Consider the following 19,150-nt stretch of genomic DNA (forward strand, 5'->3'; position numbering starts at 1 on the left):
GGATTGATTCTCTGCAAACTGCCCCCACGCACACCTGTCACCTTAGGCCACGGCAGACAATAAGTCCAGGAAGGTCACTGTGAGACCCGGCTGCCCTGCTGTCCAAATTGCAGCTGAACCCTGAGATAGGCCTCTAGTCCAGGAGAAAGGTGAACAATGGCCCACAAGTGGTGGGCCTGCTCCAAGGACCATATTGAGAAGCCATACAGAGGAGGAGGAGAGGAAGGTATGTGGTCTGAGCGAGGGAGGCAGGAAGGAGTGTGCAGGCGGTGTTTTTATTTCTCTCAGCCATAATGGAAAGAACGGCAGGAGCTTAAATCTAAAGAGCCGCGCAGAAATAATGTTGAGGACTTAACAAAAGCGGCTGCTCTGCTCTGCTGTCCACCTGCTGCGGCCTGCCTCTGCCGAGGCTCTGTGCAGTGGGTGATCTTACATTCTCAGACGCATGCATGAGCCCTGCTGCGGGGAGCAGGAGCCATCCTGCCCTCTGCCCACCTGGAGGAGCCTGGTGCAGCTCCGGCTGGTGACTGCACTTCAGGGAAAGCATGGGAGGCTATGACAGAGAGCAATCAGTCTCTTGCTTTTTCCAAGGACTGTCTGTGGGAAGGGACAGCAGGCATGGCCATCTTAGGTCAGGCCACCCTATGAGATCACTAAAGTAAGCAAACTGGGTCTAGGGGACAGATGGTGCCTGAGTGATATGGCTCTGTTTGGAGAATTGAATAGCAGCAGATCACCTGATGCACTGATAGTTCTTTTACACTGATATTAAAATAAAAAAGTAACATGTAGCCTGGTGATTTCAGTCCGAAGTCCTAGAAAAGGAGAGAGAGAGAGAGAGAGAGAGAGAGTGTGTGTGTGTGTGTGTGTGTGTGTGTGTGTGCATGTGTGTGTGTGTGTGTATGTGTGTGCAGGTTCACCTGTGGTGGAGGAGATGCCAGAAGACACTATTTTTTTGTTTGTTTGTTTGCCATTTTGTTTCTGAGATAAGTCAATCATTTATCAGGAAATTTCCAAGTAGGTAGGTAGCCCATCAGTGACTCTGCCTCCACAGCACTGGAATGACCGGTGAGTGACATCATAGATTGTTTGTGTGGCTTCTATGAACCAAACTCAGGTCCCTCTGTTTGAAGGAAATCACGTTATCAACTGAGCTTTCACCTTAGCACCAAACTGAATGTTTCCCAATAAATTATAGGCATGGCTATCTGGTCATAATTTCTGTGTATTGTCTTCAACAAAACAAAGGAGACAATATGCTTCAATGGTATAATGGACAGAGGTTAGATTTAAAGTCAGAAGAGCTGGGATCGCATCGGTCCCTGTATGAATCCAATCCTTTGCTGCTCAGGGTTTCCGTACTGTCTCCTTCCAGATCATTCCTTAAGGGAGAGCTAGCCTCTGCCTCAGAACCTCCAAGTGGTGGTAGAATCGTTCTTCAAAATGAAGGATATGAATGTGCTAGCACATACATTGGCTTCTTCTGGTCTTTAAAATCAACTTATGTGAAAGCACAAACCAGTGTGCTGGTTAGGGTATATACAGCAAGAACTTCACAGCCAGGGTTCCCCAGCAAAAGCTGGGGTGCTTTTAACATATTGTGTCTTGGTGCTGCAGAAAGCTAGGAGGTGATTGATTTGGTATACTCAGCACAGTGAGCTGAACCTAGTCGTTCCTTATGGTCTGACAGAAGCTGCCATACTCTTAGCATATAAATAGGCACCAAAGTCATTTCTTCCTGAGTGTGTTTTCTAGGATTATGGGGGTGGGTAGAGATTTTAGCCAGGGTATACTTTTCCTGACTAGGAGGATACCTTTCTGACACTTGGGGAACCTCTTCTTGAAAAATAAACCAATATAAGGAAAATGGAATAGAGGGTGAAGATACCATTGAATGTCAACAAGGGAAACTTGGAACCAGACATCCCCTGCATAGGGTTCCTACTTTCCATTGCCCAGGCGAGCTGGAGTTGGGCTCCTGTTCCTCGTAGTTGAAAACATGGACATGAAAAGACCCATGTGGAAAGTGAGTATGAATTTCCTGCTTCTCCAGCCTTCGCTCATGGTTTTCCATGCTATTCCAAGTGTCCAGAATTTACATGGAGCTTGTAGAAGAAAGAAGGCCTTGGGCAGCTATGTAGTTATATGATATACTTGCTTTACAATCAAATCACAAACCAAGTAGCCAGTGTCGTTATCAACTTGGAAATGAGATAAGATCACAGATGGAAGCATGATGAACCAATCCCTCTTCTGTAAAGGCTGGAGTTGAAGAGGTCGGGTGAATCATCGTCTCCATCATCTCCACCATCATCATTTATTAATTATTATTTTAATGAATGCTGTGGATGGAACCCCGGACTTTGCACATTCCAGACAAGTGCTCCATCTCTGAACTATAACTCCAACCTAGTCATTTCTTAATGAGTGTCTTTATGTGGAAAATCTGCATATGTCTCTTCCCTGTTCTTGGTAGATGAATACTGTCATTTCAGTTTAGTAAGCTCTATAACAACTGGTCAGGGCTTCTCAACATGTAAGAGTTTCATCTTGTTACCACACTTGGATGTACTTTAAATGAAACAAGACTCAGAGGGAGAAGATTGGGGTAGCTCAGTAAGGCAGGGCTTTGGTCTAACCAAACACTGCATAAAAGAATGTTGTCCCTTATTCTGAAAGAGGACTGGCAATAGCGAGGAATTGGAATTGAACCCTTTGCTGTGTGGGAGTCACAGCATTCTGCCTTATGTGCCTGGATATTGGTGTTTAAATGTCTGAGAGTTTAAGTGGGATGGGCCTGGAAAAGCCAATCCTGAATGTCAGAGAGAGTGGCACTGATTTGAAAACCATAATTGCTTGATTCTGAGGAAAAGAAAAAACTAACAACTTGTATTTTGTAGTGTGTGTGTGTGTGTGTGTGTGTGTGTGTGTGTGTGTGTGTGTGTGTGTGTTGTAAGGATTCTAATATTCTATCGCTGAGCAACAGCCCCAGGTTTATCTTAAAGTTTTTATTTTGTGACGAGGTCCCTCACCTTGAATCTATGATCCCCCTGCCTCAGCTTTCTGAGTAGCTAGATTTACAGGTGTGCACCCAGTCTGGCACTGCATTTTACACACACACACACACACACACACACACACACACACACACACACACACACACACACTGGCTTGCATAGGAGTTAAGCACTGTCCAGAGAACTCTCTCCTGGTCTTCTAGATTGGGGCAGTTACAACCCACCTGTGCTTCCCCTAGTACTTTATTGGATGGAGGCTCAGCCCTGTTGGCAGCTCAGCTCATAGCAAGTCATACTCACAAATTAGATCACACATGTGGATACAACTATGTTTTCTTTGGTACCTGCTGCCCCCCCCAATAGTGTAACAAAGCACAAACCAATCACAGCATGCCAAGTTTAGACACAAAGCCGGGTACAATGATTCTTGGGACGTCTGAGGAAGATTGACTTCCTGATGCTTGAGTTGAGGACTCACTGTTGGAGCATAAAGCTCGACTTTTCCGATTTTGGCCTTTTCTCTTCATTTACCAGTCTCTTGGTAATCAATTCCTCTCTCCCCTTGTCCAGTGTTGTTTCTTATTTTCTAAATGTCTGCTCGCCTTGGTTCGAAGCATGCTTATTCTGGAGAAACCCGTTCTGATTTATTAATCTAAATTTGTATTTTTCCTACTGAAAGAATTTAAGTTTTAAAACCTGGAACTGCAGGACATATTCCACTACTGTCTATAATGGATGGCCCAGGGTACGATGGTTTTTGCTCCTTTAATTTCACAGTTTTATTCAGAGGAAGAGACAGTAGTGAGACCAGAAGGGCCCTGAGACTCCAGAATGGGTGTAAATGCAAAGAGTCTAGAAAAGGAAGTTGGGAGACAGGAGTGGAGACCTGACAAGGATTGCCAACAACATAACTGATGGCCTTCCTACAAGATTCTGATGACTGGCTTTCCAGCACAGACAGGTGGTCTTACAGTTGTTGGGCATAGAATGATGCTCTTATAATATATGGCTTTGCCTACGTGTTGTCCTCTGAGGGACATAAGGATGAAGTCCCTTATGGTGGGGGTATCAATGGAGTCAGTATGGGAGCTGTCTCCAAGTCATCAGTAGCTCTTCATCATAGACAATTGACTGATTCTAACCCACAATAAGATATAGAAGAGACATATAAGGGTTTAAAATCAAATCACTCTGTCATACTGAAGAATAACGGTAATTCCTACAAAGGGAATGTATATATTTTTAATTTTAGAGTGAATTAAGTGCCTATAAAAGGTGTTGAGTTGGCAGCCTCGAGAGCTGGTGCTTTTGATTTATGCCCAGTGAGGAAAGAGAGAGAGGCAGTTGCTGGCACATTTCTGAGAGCTTGGACCCACCCACCTATGTCCTCTACACTCTGTCTCTCAAAGGTTTGCTGTCCATGGTCCCTTTCCCGGTTCTTCCTGCAAGTCTACAATGGCTTCAGGTAAAGATGCTAGCAGGGTCAAATATAGGGAATCCAACAAGAGAACACTGTGGTCCAGGGACAACCCAGTATCCTGTGACCATCACTCACAGACCAAGCTGACACAGAAGCCTGTGCGCATCTTCCATTTGTGCTCCATTTTGGAAGCACATTTGCATGCTTTATTTCATAATCTTCTCAAAAAATATTTGTTCAGCAACACTTGCTCTTGTCACTTTTGTTTTAGGCAGGGAGACTTAGGCCTCAGAAAATGATAGAATGTTGGATCTGGAGTTATCTTTAAAAAGTGACAGGGCTAAAAATAGTACACAGATTTCTTTACTTTCAGTGAAGATGGCAGTCTCCAGTGTCGAAGGAGGAGGCAGCAGTGGGTGTGGACTCGGGCAACCTAATACCCTGACTTTCATTCCACTGCAGTTTGGTCCCTGCTACCTACCATAGGGTGAAAACAAAATTACACACAGATAAAGCATGGCAATGATAAAAGCATTAATAAAAATAACATCTTAAGGAGAGGAAATCTCTATCAGGATAGATTAGAAGCCCAGAGGCAAAGTAGCTAGTGTAGCCATGAAGGTGAAGCAGAGCTGGCCTCATTGCTTTAGGTCCTCACTTACACACAGGCTTTATTTACAGGATGCTTAAGCTGTCTGGGCCTTGGATGCCCCATTAGCAGACTAGGGGTGGAGAAGCAGCCTCACAGGATTACACACAGTGCCTGGATAAAGCCACTGGCTCTCAGCAGGCTCTGGGTGTACATTAGGTCACATACTAAGGGAGCATTGGTTTTCTCCATCATGTAGAGAACTATGATAATTTGGAGATCCTTTTTAAAAAAGAAAATGAAACACTGATATTTTTAATACAACTTCAACTTTTACTGGCTCTAACTTGGATTTCTTTTCTTGTTCCCTGTTCTGCATTGTGTTTAAGAGCTGGCTGTTGATTTCCTAGCTGGTGAAGAAGCCTTCACTATAGCTCTATTAAGGCTAGTCCACAAACGCTTTCTGGAACTGGTTGTATTGACAAGATACAAAAATATGTTTAAATTGACTAGTCAGTGGTTGATGGTAGGAGGTATGTTGTCCTCAAGGTCTGTTGGAGGAAGAAGAGGCCCTTCTAGAGTCCTGAATACACAGCTTCATAATGCTGCTAATATACCCATGAACACATAGACAGAGTTCAGGCTATCCACTGCAATCTAGAAGTTCTGTCATGCAGTTAGTTCTAAAGGATGCCACGGGGGCAAGTGTCTTTAAGGAGTGTGTCTGTGCTTGCTGTTATTAGTAATGAAATGTTTGTAGAAATGTCACTGCACAAGTAAAGCACTTACATGGGGGCAAGGAGATGCAACTCTCAAAGAAGATAACACACACACACAGACAGAGAGGGGGTGGAGAGAGAGAACTCCAAATGCATTGTGTTTATGTGCATTTCCAAATGTGCATTTCACACAGCAACTAAATTCAGAGTTACTAGTGGAAGCATTGAAAACACAACCAACACTTTGCTATGTATGCTTATTATTGCAATATGTCTTATTCTCATGCGACTCCAACTTGCAAATGGGCCAAGAGAGTAGAAAAGTGAAGGAGTCCTTGTATAAGCAAGGAATGAGGGAACTCAGCCTTCCTGCTGATGCCAAGTGATGCTTTTCCTCAGAATAGCACTGGTCATCTACAAAAGAACTGATGCGTTTGTTGCCTTTAAAAACAGTATAGAACTATCTTAGGTCTCTCTGTTATGTAAGAGACTTAAGGCTGTCTCTTAATACTTGGGGATGTAAATCCCTATGTATTTACTGAGCTCCAGCTGGGTGCACTGGCTCAGGTTCTGGGTTAAGTTCTGTATCAACCTGACCATAGCACTGAAGCATCCCTAACACCTTGAACCTCCTCTTCTAGAATTAGCTGCCCAGCACTCACCCAGCTCCTACACTGAGACAGACACTTTGAATACTATTGATACAACTGATAGTAACTCTTTCTCCTCAAGTAACTCATGATTCCACGGGGACACTGACTAACAGCTACAGTCATGATGGGTTTATAAGAATCCTAGTGGTTAAGGCAAATCTCACCCCCTTTTCAACTCTCCCTCCCCCTCCCCCTCTCTCCCTCTCCCTCCCTCTCTCTCTCTCCCTCTCTTCCTCTCCCTCTCTCCCTCCCCCTCTAGCTCTCCCTTCCCTCCCCCTCCCCTCCCCTCCCCTCCCCCCTCTCTCTTCCTTCCTTCCTTCCTTCCTTCCTTCCTTCCTTCCTTCCTTCCTTCCTTTCACTTACCACCTTTCCTTTCTGCTCTTCCTTCTTTCCTTCCTCTCTTTCTTTCTTTCTTTCTTTCTTTCTTTCTTTCTTTCTTTCTTTCTTTCTTTCTTTCCTTCCTTCCTTCCTTCCTTCCTTCCTTCCTTTCTCCCTTCCTTCCTTCCTTCCTCCCTCCCTTCCTTCCTTCCTTCCTTCCTCCCTTCCTTCCTCTATCCCTCCTTTCCTCTTTCTTGATTCCTTTCTTCTCATGCTACTTCCTATCTCAGAGACAGAGAAACTTGTTGGGGCCAGGGGAACCAAAGAAGAGTTTTAGCAAAAAGAATGAAGATTCCAAACTTGAACAATGGTGGGGAGGAGGTGTAGATTGGGGTACCTCAAGTCAAGTTGTTGTGTCTGGCTCCCACCAGACAGTGAAAAGCAATAGTGCAGTTTTACTGAATATAGTAAGTATGGAACCTGCCAAGAAGTTAGGGAAGCATCTACTAAATGCTAAGCTTTACATAATAAAATTGAGAAGGAAGTCACCAGTATTAGAGTTTAACGTAAGTACTATTGATGGCAATTTGCTTTTAAATGTGTCAGGTGCCTTTGCTATGGGGAGACCAGGAGAGGAAGGTGAATAGGGAAGTAAAAAAATAAAGCCGGGATGTTGTGTCCTTATGGAAAGGAAATGCTTCAGAGCAGGCAGTTAAGAATAAAACAACAATGATTTAACTCTAAAAATAAAATAGCACATCCAGGAAAAAACACATAAAGGTTTTATTAACAAAAGCACTGTGAAAATTATAAACTAGATACAGCACATTGATATAGAGATTGACAGATTTGCAAGTTATAAAATAAATATCCAACCTTTCAAAACAATGAAGTCACAATGAACTATCTACAGGTCAACAGATCTCAATAGTCCTTAATAATAAGCACAATATGGACTTGTTCTCAATTAATGTGTAATTCTCTGTTAAGTTAATACAAAAGGCTGGGAAGGGAGGTCATCTGTAGAGTGTGTGCCTTGCCTGTGCAAAGGGCAATGCTCTGCCTCTCTTAAATTAGAAACAGCGACACACATCTGTGGTCTCAACAATGGCAGGCATCAGAAGTTCCAGGTCATCATCAGCTTTATACAAAGGAGGTCAAGACCAGCCTGGCCTAGAGTCCCTATCTAAATGAGAGAGAGGACCAAATGAGGCTCAGAGGGAGGGACCAGGGATCCACAGGCCAGAGGAGGGGTGGGACCAAATGACTCTCAGAAAAAGTCCATGACCAATCAGATGTGGAGCTGAGGGATATGCTAGCAAGGTAGATTTAAAGTATTTTAATTTGGATCAAATTATTGGAAAAATGGGAAAATGTTTTATATGTTATAGGAAAGATGGTAAATCTCTACCAGAGGCTGCTCAACACATCTCATGCTCAGCATGGGCTATGCATTGCCTCCACTGCAATAATGGCAGTGGACTTCTTGGGAATTTTACTTTGAGCCACAATTGGAGAAATTTTTTTTATTGGATATTTTCTTTATTTACATTTCAAATGTTATCCCCTTTCCTGGTTTTCTCTCCAAAAATCCCCTATCCCATCCTCCCTCCCTATGCTTCTATGATGTTGTTCCCCCACCCACCTACTTCTGCCTCCCCACCCTAGTATTCCCCTACACTGGGGGATTGAGCCTTCCCAGAACCAAGGGCTTCTCCTCTCATTGATGTCCGACAAGGTCATCCTATGTTACATATGCGGCTGGAACCATGCAGTTGGGAGAGAGAGAGAGAGAGAGAGAGAGAGAGAGAGAGAGAGAGAGAGAGAGAGAGAGAGAGAGAGAGAGAGAAGCAAGAAGGTAAGAGAAATACCACCTGGATAGAAGAAAAAATTTCAACTTAATAAAACAGAATTCAAATGTAATGTATAATATATGTAAACGTGTGAGAATATTATACACTCAATCCAATGGAATGTAGCCAAAGAAAGTTATAGTCACAGTGGTATTATCAGACAACAGGAAGTATTAGAACTAAATTCAGTAGGCAGAGACGACTATTACAAACATTTGGGGGCTGGTGAGATGGCTTGTGGCTGGTGAGATGGCTCAGTGGGTAAGAGCACCCTACTGCTCTTCCGAAAGTCCGGAGTTCAAATCCCAGCAACCACATGGTGGCTCACAACCATCTGTAACAAGATCTGACGCCCTCTTCTGGAGTGTCTGAGGACAGCTACAGTGTACTTACATATAATAAATAAATAAATATTTTAAAAAAACATTTGACAAATAATAACAAAATATATTTCCTTAAACAAAAGCAGGAGTGGTTGTTTGGCCTTGAGAAGACAATGCATGGATAGGAGGATAGCGACATCAGTTGGGTGGTTGAACAAAATCAGGAGCAGAGGTTTTGTCATTCTGTCGTTACTTATCTCTCAAGACACTACACTGGTCACCTGCTTAGGTACTGCATTCATATTTCCTGAAGAAGAAGAAGAAGGAGGAGGAGGAGGAGGAGGAGGAGGAGGAGAAGAAGAAGAAGAAGAAGAAGAAGAAGAAGAAGAAGAAGAAGAAGAAGAAGAAGAAGACGACTATGAAAGGATGCACCACCTTTACCCCCCCCCCACACACACACCCATTTTACCTGGAATGCTTACCAGTTAATGTTTTCCCAGAGCGAGCTTAGTCTTTCTCCTTAGCCAGATCCACAGCAAAGAGCTACCACTGATTCTAAGGGAACCTTGAAAGGGTTAGTAGAAGGTGAGTGAGGGGAGATCTAAAAGGAATAGCACCAAACCCAGCAAACGCGACAGATAATAATACATCTGCTTATTTGAGTCGACAAATGAAATAAAGAAAACCAAGGCTAACATGACAAAGGAACTATCATACCATGTTTGATATAAGACAACATACATTCAATGTTAAATGTTGACAGAATGCTAGGTTTAAGTTTAAACAAATACTCCTAAAGATCTAAATTAAACAGAAGATTGTTAAAGGAAATATGAAATTGACAATATTTACTCTATAGACAGAAGCTGAACAGAGTAACCACTGAGTACACTTCACAGTGCACCTGCCACTATATTGAAAAGACACAAGGATTCCAATGATGTATGAAATCACATGTGATCAAATTCTTTTTAAAAATCTCTTAGGAGTCTAGAATAGCCATTAAAAAAGTCCAAAGTTGGGTTTATTTTTGGTAGATTGAATAGGAAATAGCATGTCTGAACTTGGGGGTCATGTTATTTGAGAACATGTTATCCATAGAATGTAGAAGCATTTGTCTTTACAAAACATATACAGGAAGGGAAAGCTATTGAAAGCCAATATATATGTGTGTGGACACATAAGCACATATTTATCCCCTGGGCAGAAGTACTGTGCAATGGGCTTTAAGTGCCCATAGGAATTTAGTTTATAATAAAATGGAATCTTAAGCCAGTGGGAAAGCTAGTTGACTATTAAGTAAATTGTGTCAGAAAAGTGGCAACTCTATCCAAATGTGGGAAGGAAAGGAGTGAAGGAGGGAGAGAAGAGAGGAGAGAGGAAGGGAGAGAAGGAGAGATGACAAGACAGAGGGATGGAGAGAGAGAGGGAGGTAGAGTGGGAGAGAAGAGAGAGAGGGAGAGAGGGAGAGAGGGAGAGAAGAGGGCAGGAAGGAAGTGGGGTTCTTTTGTGATATTATACAAGAAATTATTTCAAAATGAGTTGAACAATTTGTGGGAAAGAGTAAAGTTTTAAAATGATGACAGTATCAGAGACTATATCTCTAATTTATATATTAGGAGGTTTTCCTGAGCAAGATACAAAACCTAGAATTTATAAAGCAAAAGATTGACAGGTTTGCTGTACAAAAATTATAAATGTCTGCATGACAAAAGACTCCATAAACAAAGTTAAAAGACAAGTGAAAGAAACAGCGGCTGGCGCTGTGAGTAATATTGTGACTTAGCGGCTGATTTTCTTCTCCGTCTCTTTTGTACCCACCCCTTGTCCCTACCACCTCTTTGGCAGCGGCAAGGGTATTCTATGTTCATTGCCTCAGAGGAGAGATGACACAGCATAACGCAGAGAACAAAGGATTCAGTTCTCAGGTTTTGAATTTCAAAAGCCTAGGATATAGCACAGAAAAAAAAAAAAAGAACGTTGGAAAATTGTGTTTGTAGCAGTCTCAATCTTATGATTTGATTGTCTTGATTCGCAGTCAAGATTCTATTGACTTGGGAAAAGGCAGAGGAGAGGGAAGTAAAAGCTGAGAAGCTGGGGATTGGGGTGGGATGATGGAGGGTGGTGTGGTTTGGGCATCAGAAGAGCTTTCTTATCAAAGACTGAGCTTGGTGTCACAGGGGAGAGAGGGAGAAAAAGAGAACAGCTTGGGGAGAGGGGACTATGTATGTACATATGTGTTGTATGTGTGTGTGGTATATGTATGAGGTATGTGGGTGTGTGATGACTATGTGGCATAGGGTGTGTGTATGTATGTGTGTGAGTTAGGTCTACAGTGTGTATGATGTGTGGTGTGTGTGTGTGTGTATGTATGTTTGTGTGTGTAAGGGGTATGTGGGTATTTATAGTGGTGTGTTTGTGCATGTGCACATATGTGTGTGTGTGTATGTGTGTGTGTGTGTGTATGTGTAAGGATGCACTGTGTATCAGTGACAGAAGACTGGGATAAGAAGAACCTGCTATTTTTCTTTCTTAAGCAGAGATGAGATGGAACAAGACTCGAATTCTCCTCTTCCACCTACAGCCAGCGTGTGGGAGAGTGGATGAATGAACATGTCTGTGATTATCTTTACCTGGCTTAGTGTCGTCTCACAAACCAGGCCTCACAATCCCCAAACTACCCAGTTATCCTGGAATACCCAGGAATGATGCCAAAGCAACACGTAGACTTGCCTTGAATAAAGCAAGGCATGATTTGCTTTTAACTTGCACATCACACCAGACGCATCTGCAAGTGATGAAGAGAAGGGGATAGAAAAACTAGCTGCACCCTGCACAGGGCCCCAGCCCAAGGAAGTGGGCGATGACTGTGGAGTCTGGGACTCGGTTTCAGCTACCTAGAGAGAAGATCAGAGAATAATGAGGAACTTTGCATGTCTGCCTTAATAATCATGACACATAGCCTCCTACGATCAGGAAGATAGAGACAAGAGCTTCCTGTAAGCTGAGTCTCTAAAAAAACCAACTCTGAGATGAGGTGCAGGACCCAGTATACTAATTAGGGAACCAGTATATGAGGCAAAGGGAAAGGAGGGTGAGGTTGGCCAGACAAGTACAAAAGCTGTGCAGTCGGCCAACAGCATTCACATTGACTCCATAGTGAATTCCAGGGTTCAGAATTTTCTCTGGTATAGGACTGAAATGGCCACATCGTCAGACTTCTTCTTCTTCTCCTCACACAGAATCTAGTCAGATATGAGATGGACATGAGTTTTGACCTGGGACCTCTTGACAATGAATGTCATTTCTGACAAAGGTTGGGCCATGTACCTCCATGCCAATCAACACTTTCATGTAAAACTGGGAAAAACCAAAATGGCATTCAGCATAGAAAGAAAAACCAAACATACAAATATATAAGCACATTATAAGACAGCCAAGCTTACAGAAGCATTGAATATTCAATAAAATGGAAGTTTTACTGTTATGGACTGGCAATGTTTATAAAGTATTGATGATAGTGAATGAACATAGTTAAAAAAACAGAAAGAGAACCAACCTGTGAAATGCATATTTCCTTGCAGTCAGCAATTCTATTTTTAGGCCTTCTACTTTGACAGAACATGCAGGGGCACCAGGAATTATCTACAAGTACATTTATGTTATAGCCTTGACTACACTCATGACAGTGACGGCTGGTATCGAGGTATCACCAAGAAGAGACAGCCTGAAGTTCACCTTTGTTCTTCCTTCTACCCAACGTTACACAGTTGTTGAAAAGAATAAGGGGTGGCTATGTATGTCATGGTGAAAGGCATGTTTGCTAACACTGGACTTACAGGTCATATTCATATTTGAACAAGTTTCAAAGACCAGGAAATGCAATCTTCCCTACATTCTAAGCATGCGTGCACATATTTATTGAGGGTGAGATGATGCATGGGTAGTGGTGAGACAGGGCTTCGTGTACTTATTTATTATTTTGACAACATGGCCTGAGACATTTGTATAAGACTGAGAAATTTCCAGAAAAAAAAAAGTTAGAAACCAGTGCACTTTTGTTTGAGTGATTAAGAACAACAGCAAGTCTTTTGTGTTATTTAATCTCCGCAGCACTTGTTCCCAAGCCCCTGACTCATCAGGATGTCCATCCCAGAACTGAGCACCATATACAGGGGAGGAGATTATTCCTGGCAGCCACTGACTTCTGGGGACAGCAGGACAGGTAAAAGGCAGGGAGGCCTCATGTCAGCAGGGAAGGCGGAAATCCAAGGAGTTGTCTGATTGCTCCGGAAAGATTGCCAACCTGTTGAGCTTGAGAGGAAAAGACAAACATAGGAACAATGGCAGGCGAGTAGAACAGTTAGAAATCATATACATCCTTTCCCCTTCGGAGTCTGTCCTAGGTCAAAAGTTCTCTACCAGTTTGTCTGTAATTGTCTCTTCTATCTCAAATGTAAGTCACTGAAGGACAACACACTGTATTCTCAGCACATAATCAACAATCAACATACTAAATGTGAGAGAAGGGTGTCCCTCCCACGGTTGCCTCTGTCAGCCAAACTCTCCAGTGGGCAAGGTGCCTCAGGATGACTTCATAGAAAGACAAGGGACCCTCCCCTGGAAATAGCTGCTCTAAGGTCACATAGCCCAGTCAAAGAAACTGCCAGACTTAATGATCTTGTGGATCTGCTGTACTGAATTCCTGTTGAGAAGTAGTTTTATGAAAGAGATATATCTGTAAGGTGAGGATGGTGTCTCTCTGATGTCTGCTCCAGGCAAGCTTCAGAGAGGAGATTAGTTGAAGAGGCAGCAGGTGTTGGGGGATGCTGGCATGCGTTCTGTGTGTAACAGATGCTTATGGGCACTCTTTGAGCCCTGAATTGGGAATGATATGAATAGGAGGAAAAGAGAGGAAAGAGACAAAGAGAGATTTTGCTGAGTTCTTACAAAACTAGTCAAGGCAAGGCAAGGCAACAGAAGAACAAGGGCCAGGACACCTAGGGAGATCCAGGCCGAGGAGACCCACCACATATCTTCTGACAGACGGGAACAAATGTGGAGAGGCACAGGTAAAGCAAGAGAAAGACAATAATCTCAGCCTGGCAACTGGACCTGATATGACACACATGACTGAGAGCAGAGAGGAGACTCCAGAGATGAGTGGGCAGCTGGAGCAATGCCCAGGCTAGCTCTGTACATAAAACAAGCTAGGTGAATCTTATCTAAACCGAGATGCTAGATGGATGGCACCTTGGGCCTTATTTAAAGTTGCTGAGTAAGGCCCTTCTCATGCCCGAGGAACTCTCTGACTGTCTTCCTGGCTGCTGGGAGAAAACACATCATGTTTCCAATCCTGTGCAATTCAGCAAGTCACCGTTGCTCTCATCAGCGAAGCCCTGGTAAGCTAAGGCAAACATAGCATTTTACCGGCACACATTCTGAAAAGTGGCCAGGGCCTCCATAGACAGGGAGTCTATGGCAAATGCTTTCTTCAAGCCCCTCCTTAGAAAGCAGAGCTCTCATGTTTGTGGGTTCTGTTCCCTCAAGCACCCTGACCTCATTGCGAGTCAGCATGCCTGAGTGGAACACTTTACACTGGTCTCTTCCTCTGTGGTTTCTCTAATTCTCATCGTCCCTAGCAGACACAGTGGAATGAAGTCACAAGCCTCCCTAGAGTCAAATAGGTTCCTGTTATTTCCTATGAAGTTTTGTGCTCCGAATCTAAGGCAAGCTAGCAGGAGGGCTTTGGTATTTCTGAGCAGCTGGACTCCTCACCTGGAACATGGCAAGAAATGACTGTAGTCCATCTTATTTTAGTAAGATTAGAAAGAAATAATAAACAAGAAATTTCGGTGTCTGGCAGGCTGTAGGAATGTATTTCATCTTATTCTTTCTCCAAAAAAAAAAAAGGTTGGCCAAGGCCTACTAAGTTGATGTTGTGAACTGTCAGGTGGAAAGACTTGTGTTTTGGAGAGTAATGATCTGCGGATGAGATCAACCAGCCGTTACAACATGAAGATCTTCTGTACACCATCAATTTCAGAGTGACTGCCAGGCACCTGCTTACATAGACAAGTAACACTATAAAGGATGTAGCTAATTTGAAACAGTAAGGAATATATATATGTATATGTATATGTATATGAATGTTGTACATATGTTATATATATGTGTGTGTATATATATATTATACACACACATATATATACTATAAATATAGGAGATACTGCCAAACAACACACCCTAGATATCCACTGTGTGACTACACCTGGCAGGATACATTCTTCTCATTACCCATTGGGGAGGTGTTTGCTTTGGCCCTTTAATTATGCATGTCCTACTGATGAGGGATCCAGTTAAATGAAATGGCTCCATCAAGACTCCCCATGAATTCTTCATAAGTACAGGCATGGCAATGCCTCCAGTCTTCATTTGTTCACTCCATGGAGTTCTTCGTCATTCCATGAGCACGCATGCTCTCAACTCTATTGGGTTGCCCATGGGTGATTGGGGTGCGTTCATCACTGCCATAAATGAGGCGCCTAGCAGACAGACCAGGAGCTGCTCCATGTGGAGCACTGGCCAGAGACAGAGGCTTTTAGTACTCCTTGTAAGAACACAAACTCCAGATAGTCTTAGACACAGTGGCTTCCATTGCTCCCCGACAAGCTGAGAAACCTTTCCAGCAAAGTCATTCTGCCTCCATGGCATATAACTCACTCTAGTCTCCAAGCAAGCCCTGCTTAAGATGGAGAGGTTGTGAGCTCCCCTGCTACTGTAACCGTTAATATTTTAACATTAGGGTCCCTCCCAGTCCTCTGCTCACTAAAGGAAGCCAGCCAAAGACGAGCTTCAAAGCAGGCCAGGTGACTTCCTCCTAACAAAGGTATTGCCTGTGGGCTGATTAACATGGAAGACAAACCTTCCCCTTCTACCTCATCTAGTTCAGAGCCTGAGGCATGGCACTTTGTTGGAGAGACTGACCTGAAGGAAAAAAAAGAAAGACCCCTTCCAAGGAGTTTCTCTGTGACAGGAGCCAAAAACTGCAATGCAGGTGCCTGCTGATGTTGCTAATAACGGCCAGGGCAGAGGCACCAGTGAGTAGACCAAGATGGACTGGGCCAGGATCCAATTCCAGGGGGGAGCAGCTAGCTCAATTTAAGTTCTGGTAAATGTAACAATCAGATAAGATTTTGGTTGAACTCAATCATGGCACTGTGCCATTTTATTAACAACTCCATTATCCACAGAACAGGCACAGGTATTCTACGACTACATTACGTCCCTCAAGCCCTAGAGCTGTTAGTCCCAAGAAAAACATAGCTCAGGGCACTTCTGGCCATTGCAGGGTGGTTCCAAAGAGCTCCCTTTTACATGCTGAGGACTCGGAATCCCTGCTGTTTACTAACCTGCTTCCTGGTTGGATATGCCTGGGCTGTACAGTCAGGAGCTCTTCGGCTCCCACTAACATCATCCAGTCTTTCTGAAATCCTGGGCAGCGCTTAAAGGTGGAATCTCCAAAGTGAGCTAGTACCTCAGCATCTATTAGGATCCACATATGGCTCACAATGACCAGCTCACCCTACTCTGGGCAGTGATGATAAAGGGGGTGCTTGAAGAGGTTGTCATTCAGCCAATGTGTTTATTTCTTAAATACCAGCTATTAAGCCTGTCCTTGCCCCAGGTCCTCCCCAATCCAGGTACCTCCGCTGTTTGAAATAAACATCTGTCCCTTCTTCCCAGGTGGCTCCCTGCCACACACATAATGTCTTCCTAACACATAGTTTGCCCAAGTAATTTGTATCTGTCCTTCACACAGGGACTCTAGGCCACTGTATCCAAGAAAGTTGCCCTATAGGAGGTGCTGGCTGTGTTCCCCCTATGTTTCTACAGATCCTTGGCTTCTTTCCATGTCAGTACTTACCGTCTTTATTGCAATCATCCATTTACTAGTCCACCTTCCTAAATTAACTATGCATGGTTGGAAATCTGGGTTCATGTCCCATTTGTCCTTGGACACTAAATAGCCAACATAGCATTGGTGTGTGATTAGTGGGTAAGAGTACTGAGGGAATGCAGGAAGTGTGTGTATATGTGTATGTATTTGTGTACATGTGTATATGTGTGTACATATCTGTGTGTTTGTTTATATGTATGTATGTGTATACACATGCACACATGTGTATGTAAGTGCATTTGTTTAAATGTGTGTATGTATATATGTGTGTGTTTGTGTATGTGTGTGTTTGTTTACTTGTGTATTTGTATGTTTGTGTATGACTCTCTCTCTATATATATCTATCTATATATATATGTATATGTATGTATATGTACGTGTGTTGTTATGATGGAATAAGGAAGTGTGTTTCCTTGGTCATAACTGAAGGATCCTGAAGAAGAAAGTTTCTAAATGAAACCTGGAAATAACTATCACCCACAGTGATCGTTTACCAATAAAAACAAGGTAATTCTGAGCAGACCAGAATGACCTCATACTTTTCTATTTACAGCTTCCCTGATGATCTTCCAGGCTGTTGGGCTCTTGGACCCCCCCTTTAGTTCAACCACATGTACCAAGTTACCTTTGAGTCAGCTTTGGCAGGGAGAAGCCAGCCAGCCATGCTTCATGCTTCCTGTCATCCAGGAGCCTGGATGTGTATGCATTTGCTGCTTTCCCACACAGGGTCCATCTCCCAGAGCCTTCCTGCTTGCCTTTCTTTTCTGTCCCTGCCCTTTCTCCCCTTCTAGCAATAGAAACACCCATGGTGGGAGAACTAGACCTGCTGTCTCAGAACAGAGGCAGAAGCCACATGTAGTGGATGATGACCCTGTTCCATTGTCACTGCCCTCTGATCATGCCCTCCTGACATTTCCAATTGGTTCCTCTCTGTCTCTGTTCCCCTCTCTGTCTCTGTCTCTCTCTCCCCACCCCTTTCTGCCTAATACTTATGAATCTATATGTGAGCTCTCAGCTCTTCCTGACACCATGCCTTTGCTGTGCCACCATGGTCTCTAACCCTCTCAAACCAGAAACCCCAAATGAAATACTCTCTTTTATAAGTTGGCTCCCATAGTCAGTGTTCTCAATGGAACAGGACTGATAGCATGAGTGTGTGTGTGTGTGTGTGTGTGTGTGTGTGTGTGTGTACATTTGTATATGGGATTTATTCGAGTGGCTATGGTCCAGAGAGTGCAAAAATGGCTGTCTCCTGAACGAAAGTTGAAGAATCCAATAATTGTTCAGTCCATCATGCTGGATGTCTTAGCTGGTCGTCAGTATATTTCAGCATCCCAAAGAGGTTAGGCGCTAATACTAGTGAAGGAATGCCCAACACCAGAATATTTGAACTTGACAGTGAGAATGAGAACAAGCAGGCAAAAATCAAAAGCTTCCTTTCCTGTGTCTTTTTCGTAGGCTGCTGCTGGAAAGTATGGCCCAGATATAGGGTGTATCTTCCCACCTCAAATGATCTAATAAAAAAAATTCCCTCACAGGTATGCCCAGCAACTTTTTGTTCACATTGTTAATTCCACATGTCATCAAATTGACAACCAGGAATAGCAGTCATATTTGCCTTGGCCACAGCAACAGAAAAGTCACTAAGACAGAAAGCAACAAGAAAATAATCAAGGACTACCACAACCACTAATGAGCACTTAGTTAGTGGAGACCAGACCTCCATAGGAGAGCCTCAGGATGCGTGATCTCATTTGTTTTCATACTAGCCTAGAAGGCACACACTCCATTTCACCTACCGGATAAATGAACCCGAGAGATGGTGCGATTACTCCAGGCCATACACCCAACAGACAGAAGAGTCTGGACTTGAATTGTGGCCAGTATTCCAAACATAAATCATAACATCCTTCCTAATACTTATTTCTATAGAGAAAGAGAATTGAAGGAGGGGGTCAAATAAGCCTGTCTGTTCTCCCAATCCCTAGCCAGGAAAAGCATCTCCACACACATCCTCTTCCTAGCACATCCCCTTCCCCAGCATCTAACACCTATGTGTTTTTCTAACAACCGCTACTGCTGTCTACATAAATCAAGGCTTATTACTCAACTAGTTAAAATTTGCAAAGATACCCCATTACCTCCTGCAGTTATTTCTTAGCAGGGCTAACAGTCAATTGCAAGGGAATATTGAAATTTCTGTAGTATTGAAGAAATTCCCCAAAAGTCTAGTATCTCTTATTTCTCTGTACTGTCTCACACCTACATTCTAGGTGTGAACCTATAGCCTAAAGGGAA

This window comes from Mus musculus, chromosome 9, assembly GCF_000001635.26.
Source record: "Mus musculus strain C57BL/6J chromosome 9, GRCm38.p6 C57BL/6J".
In the NCBI taxonomy this organism is placed as follows: Eukaryota; Metazoa; Chordata; class Mammalia; order Rodentia; family Muridae; genus Mus; species Mus musculus.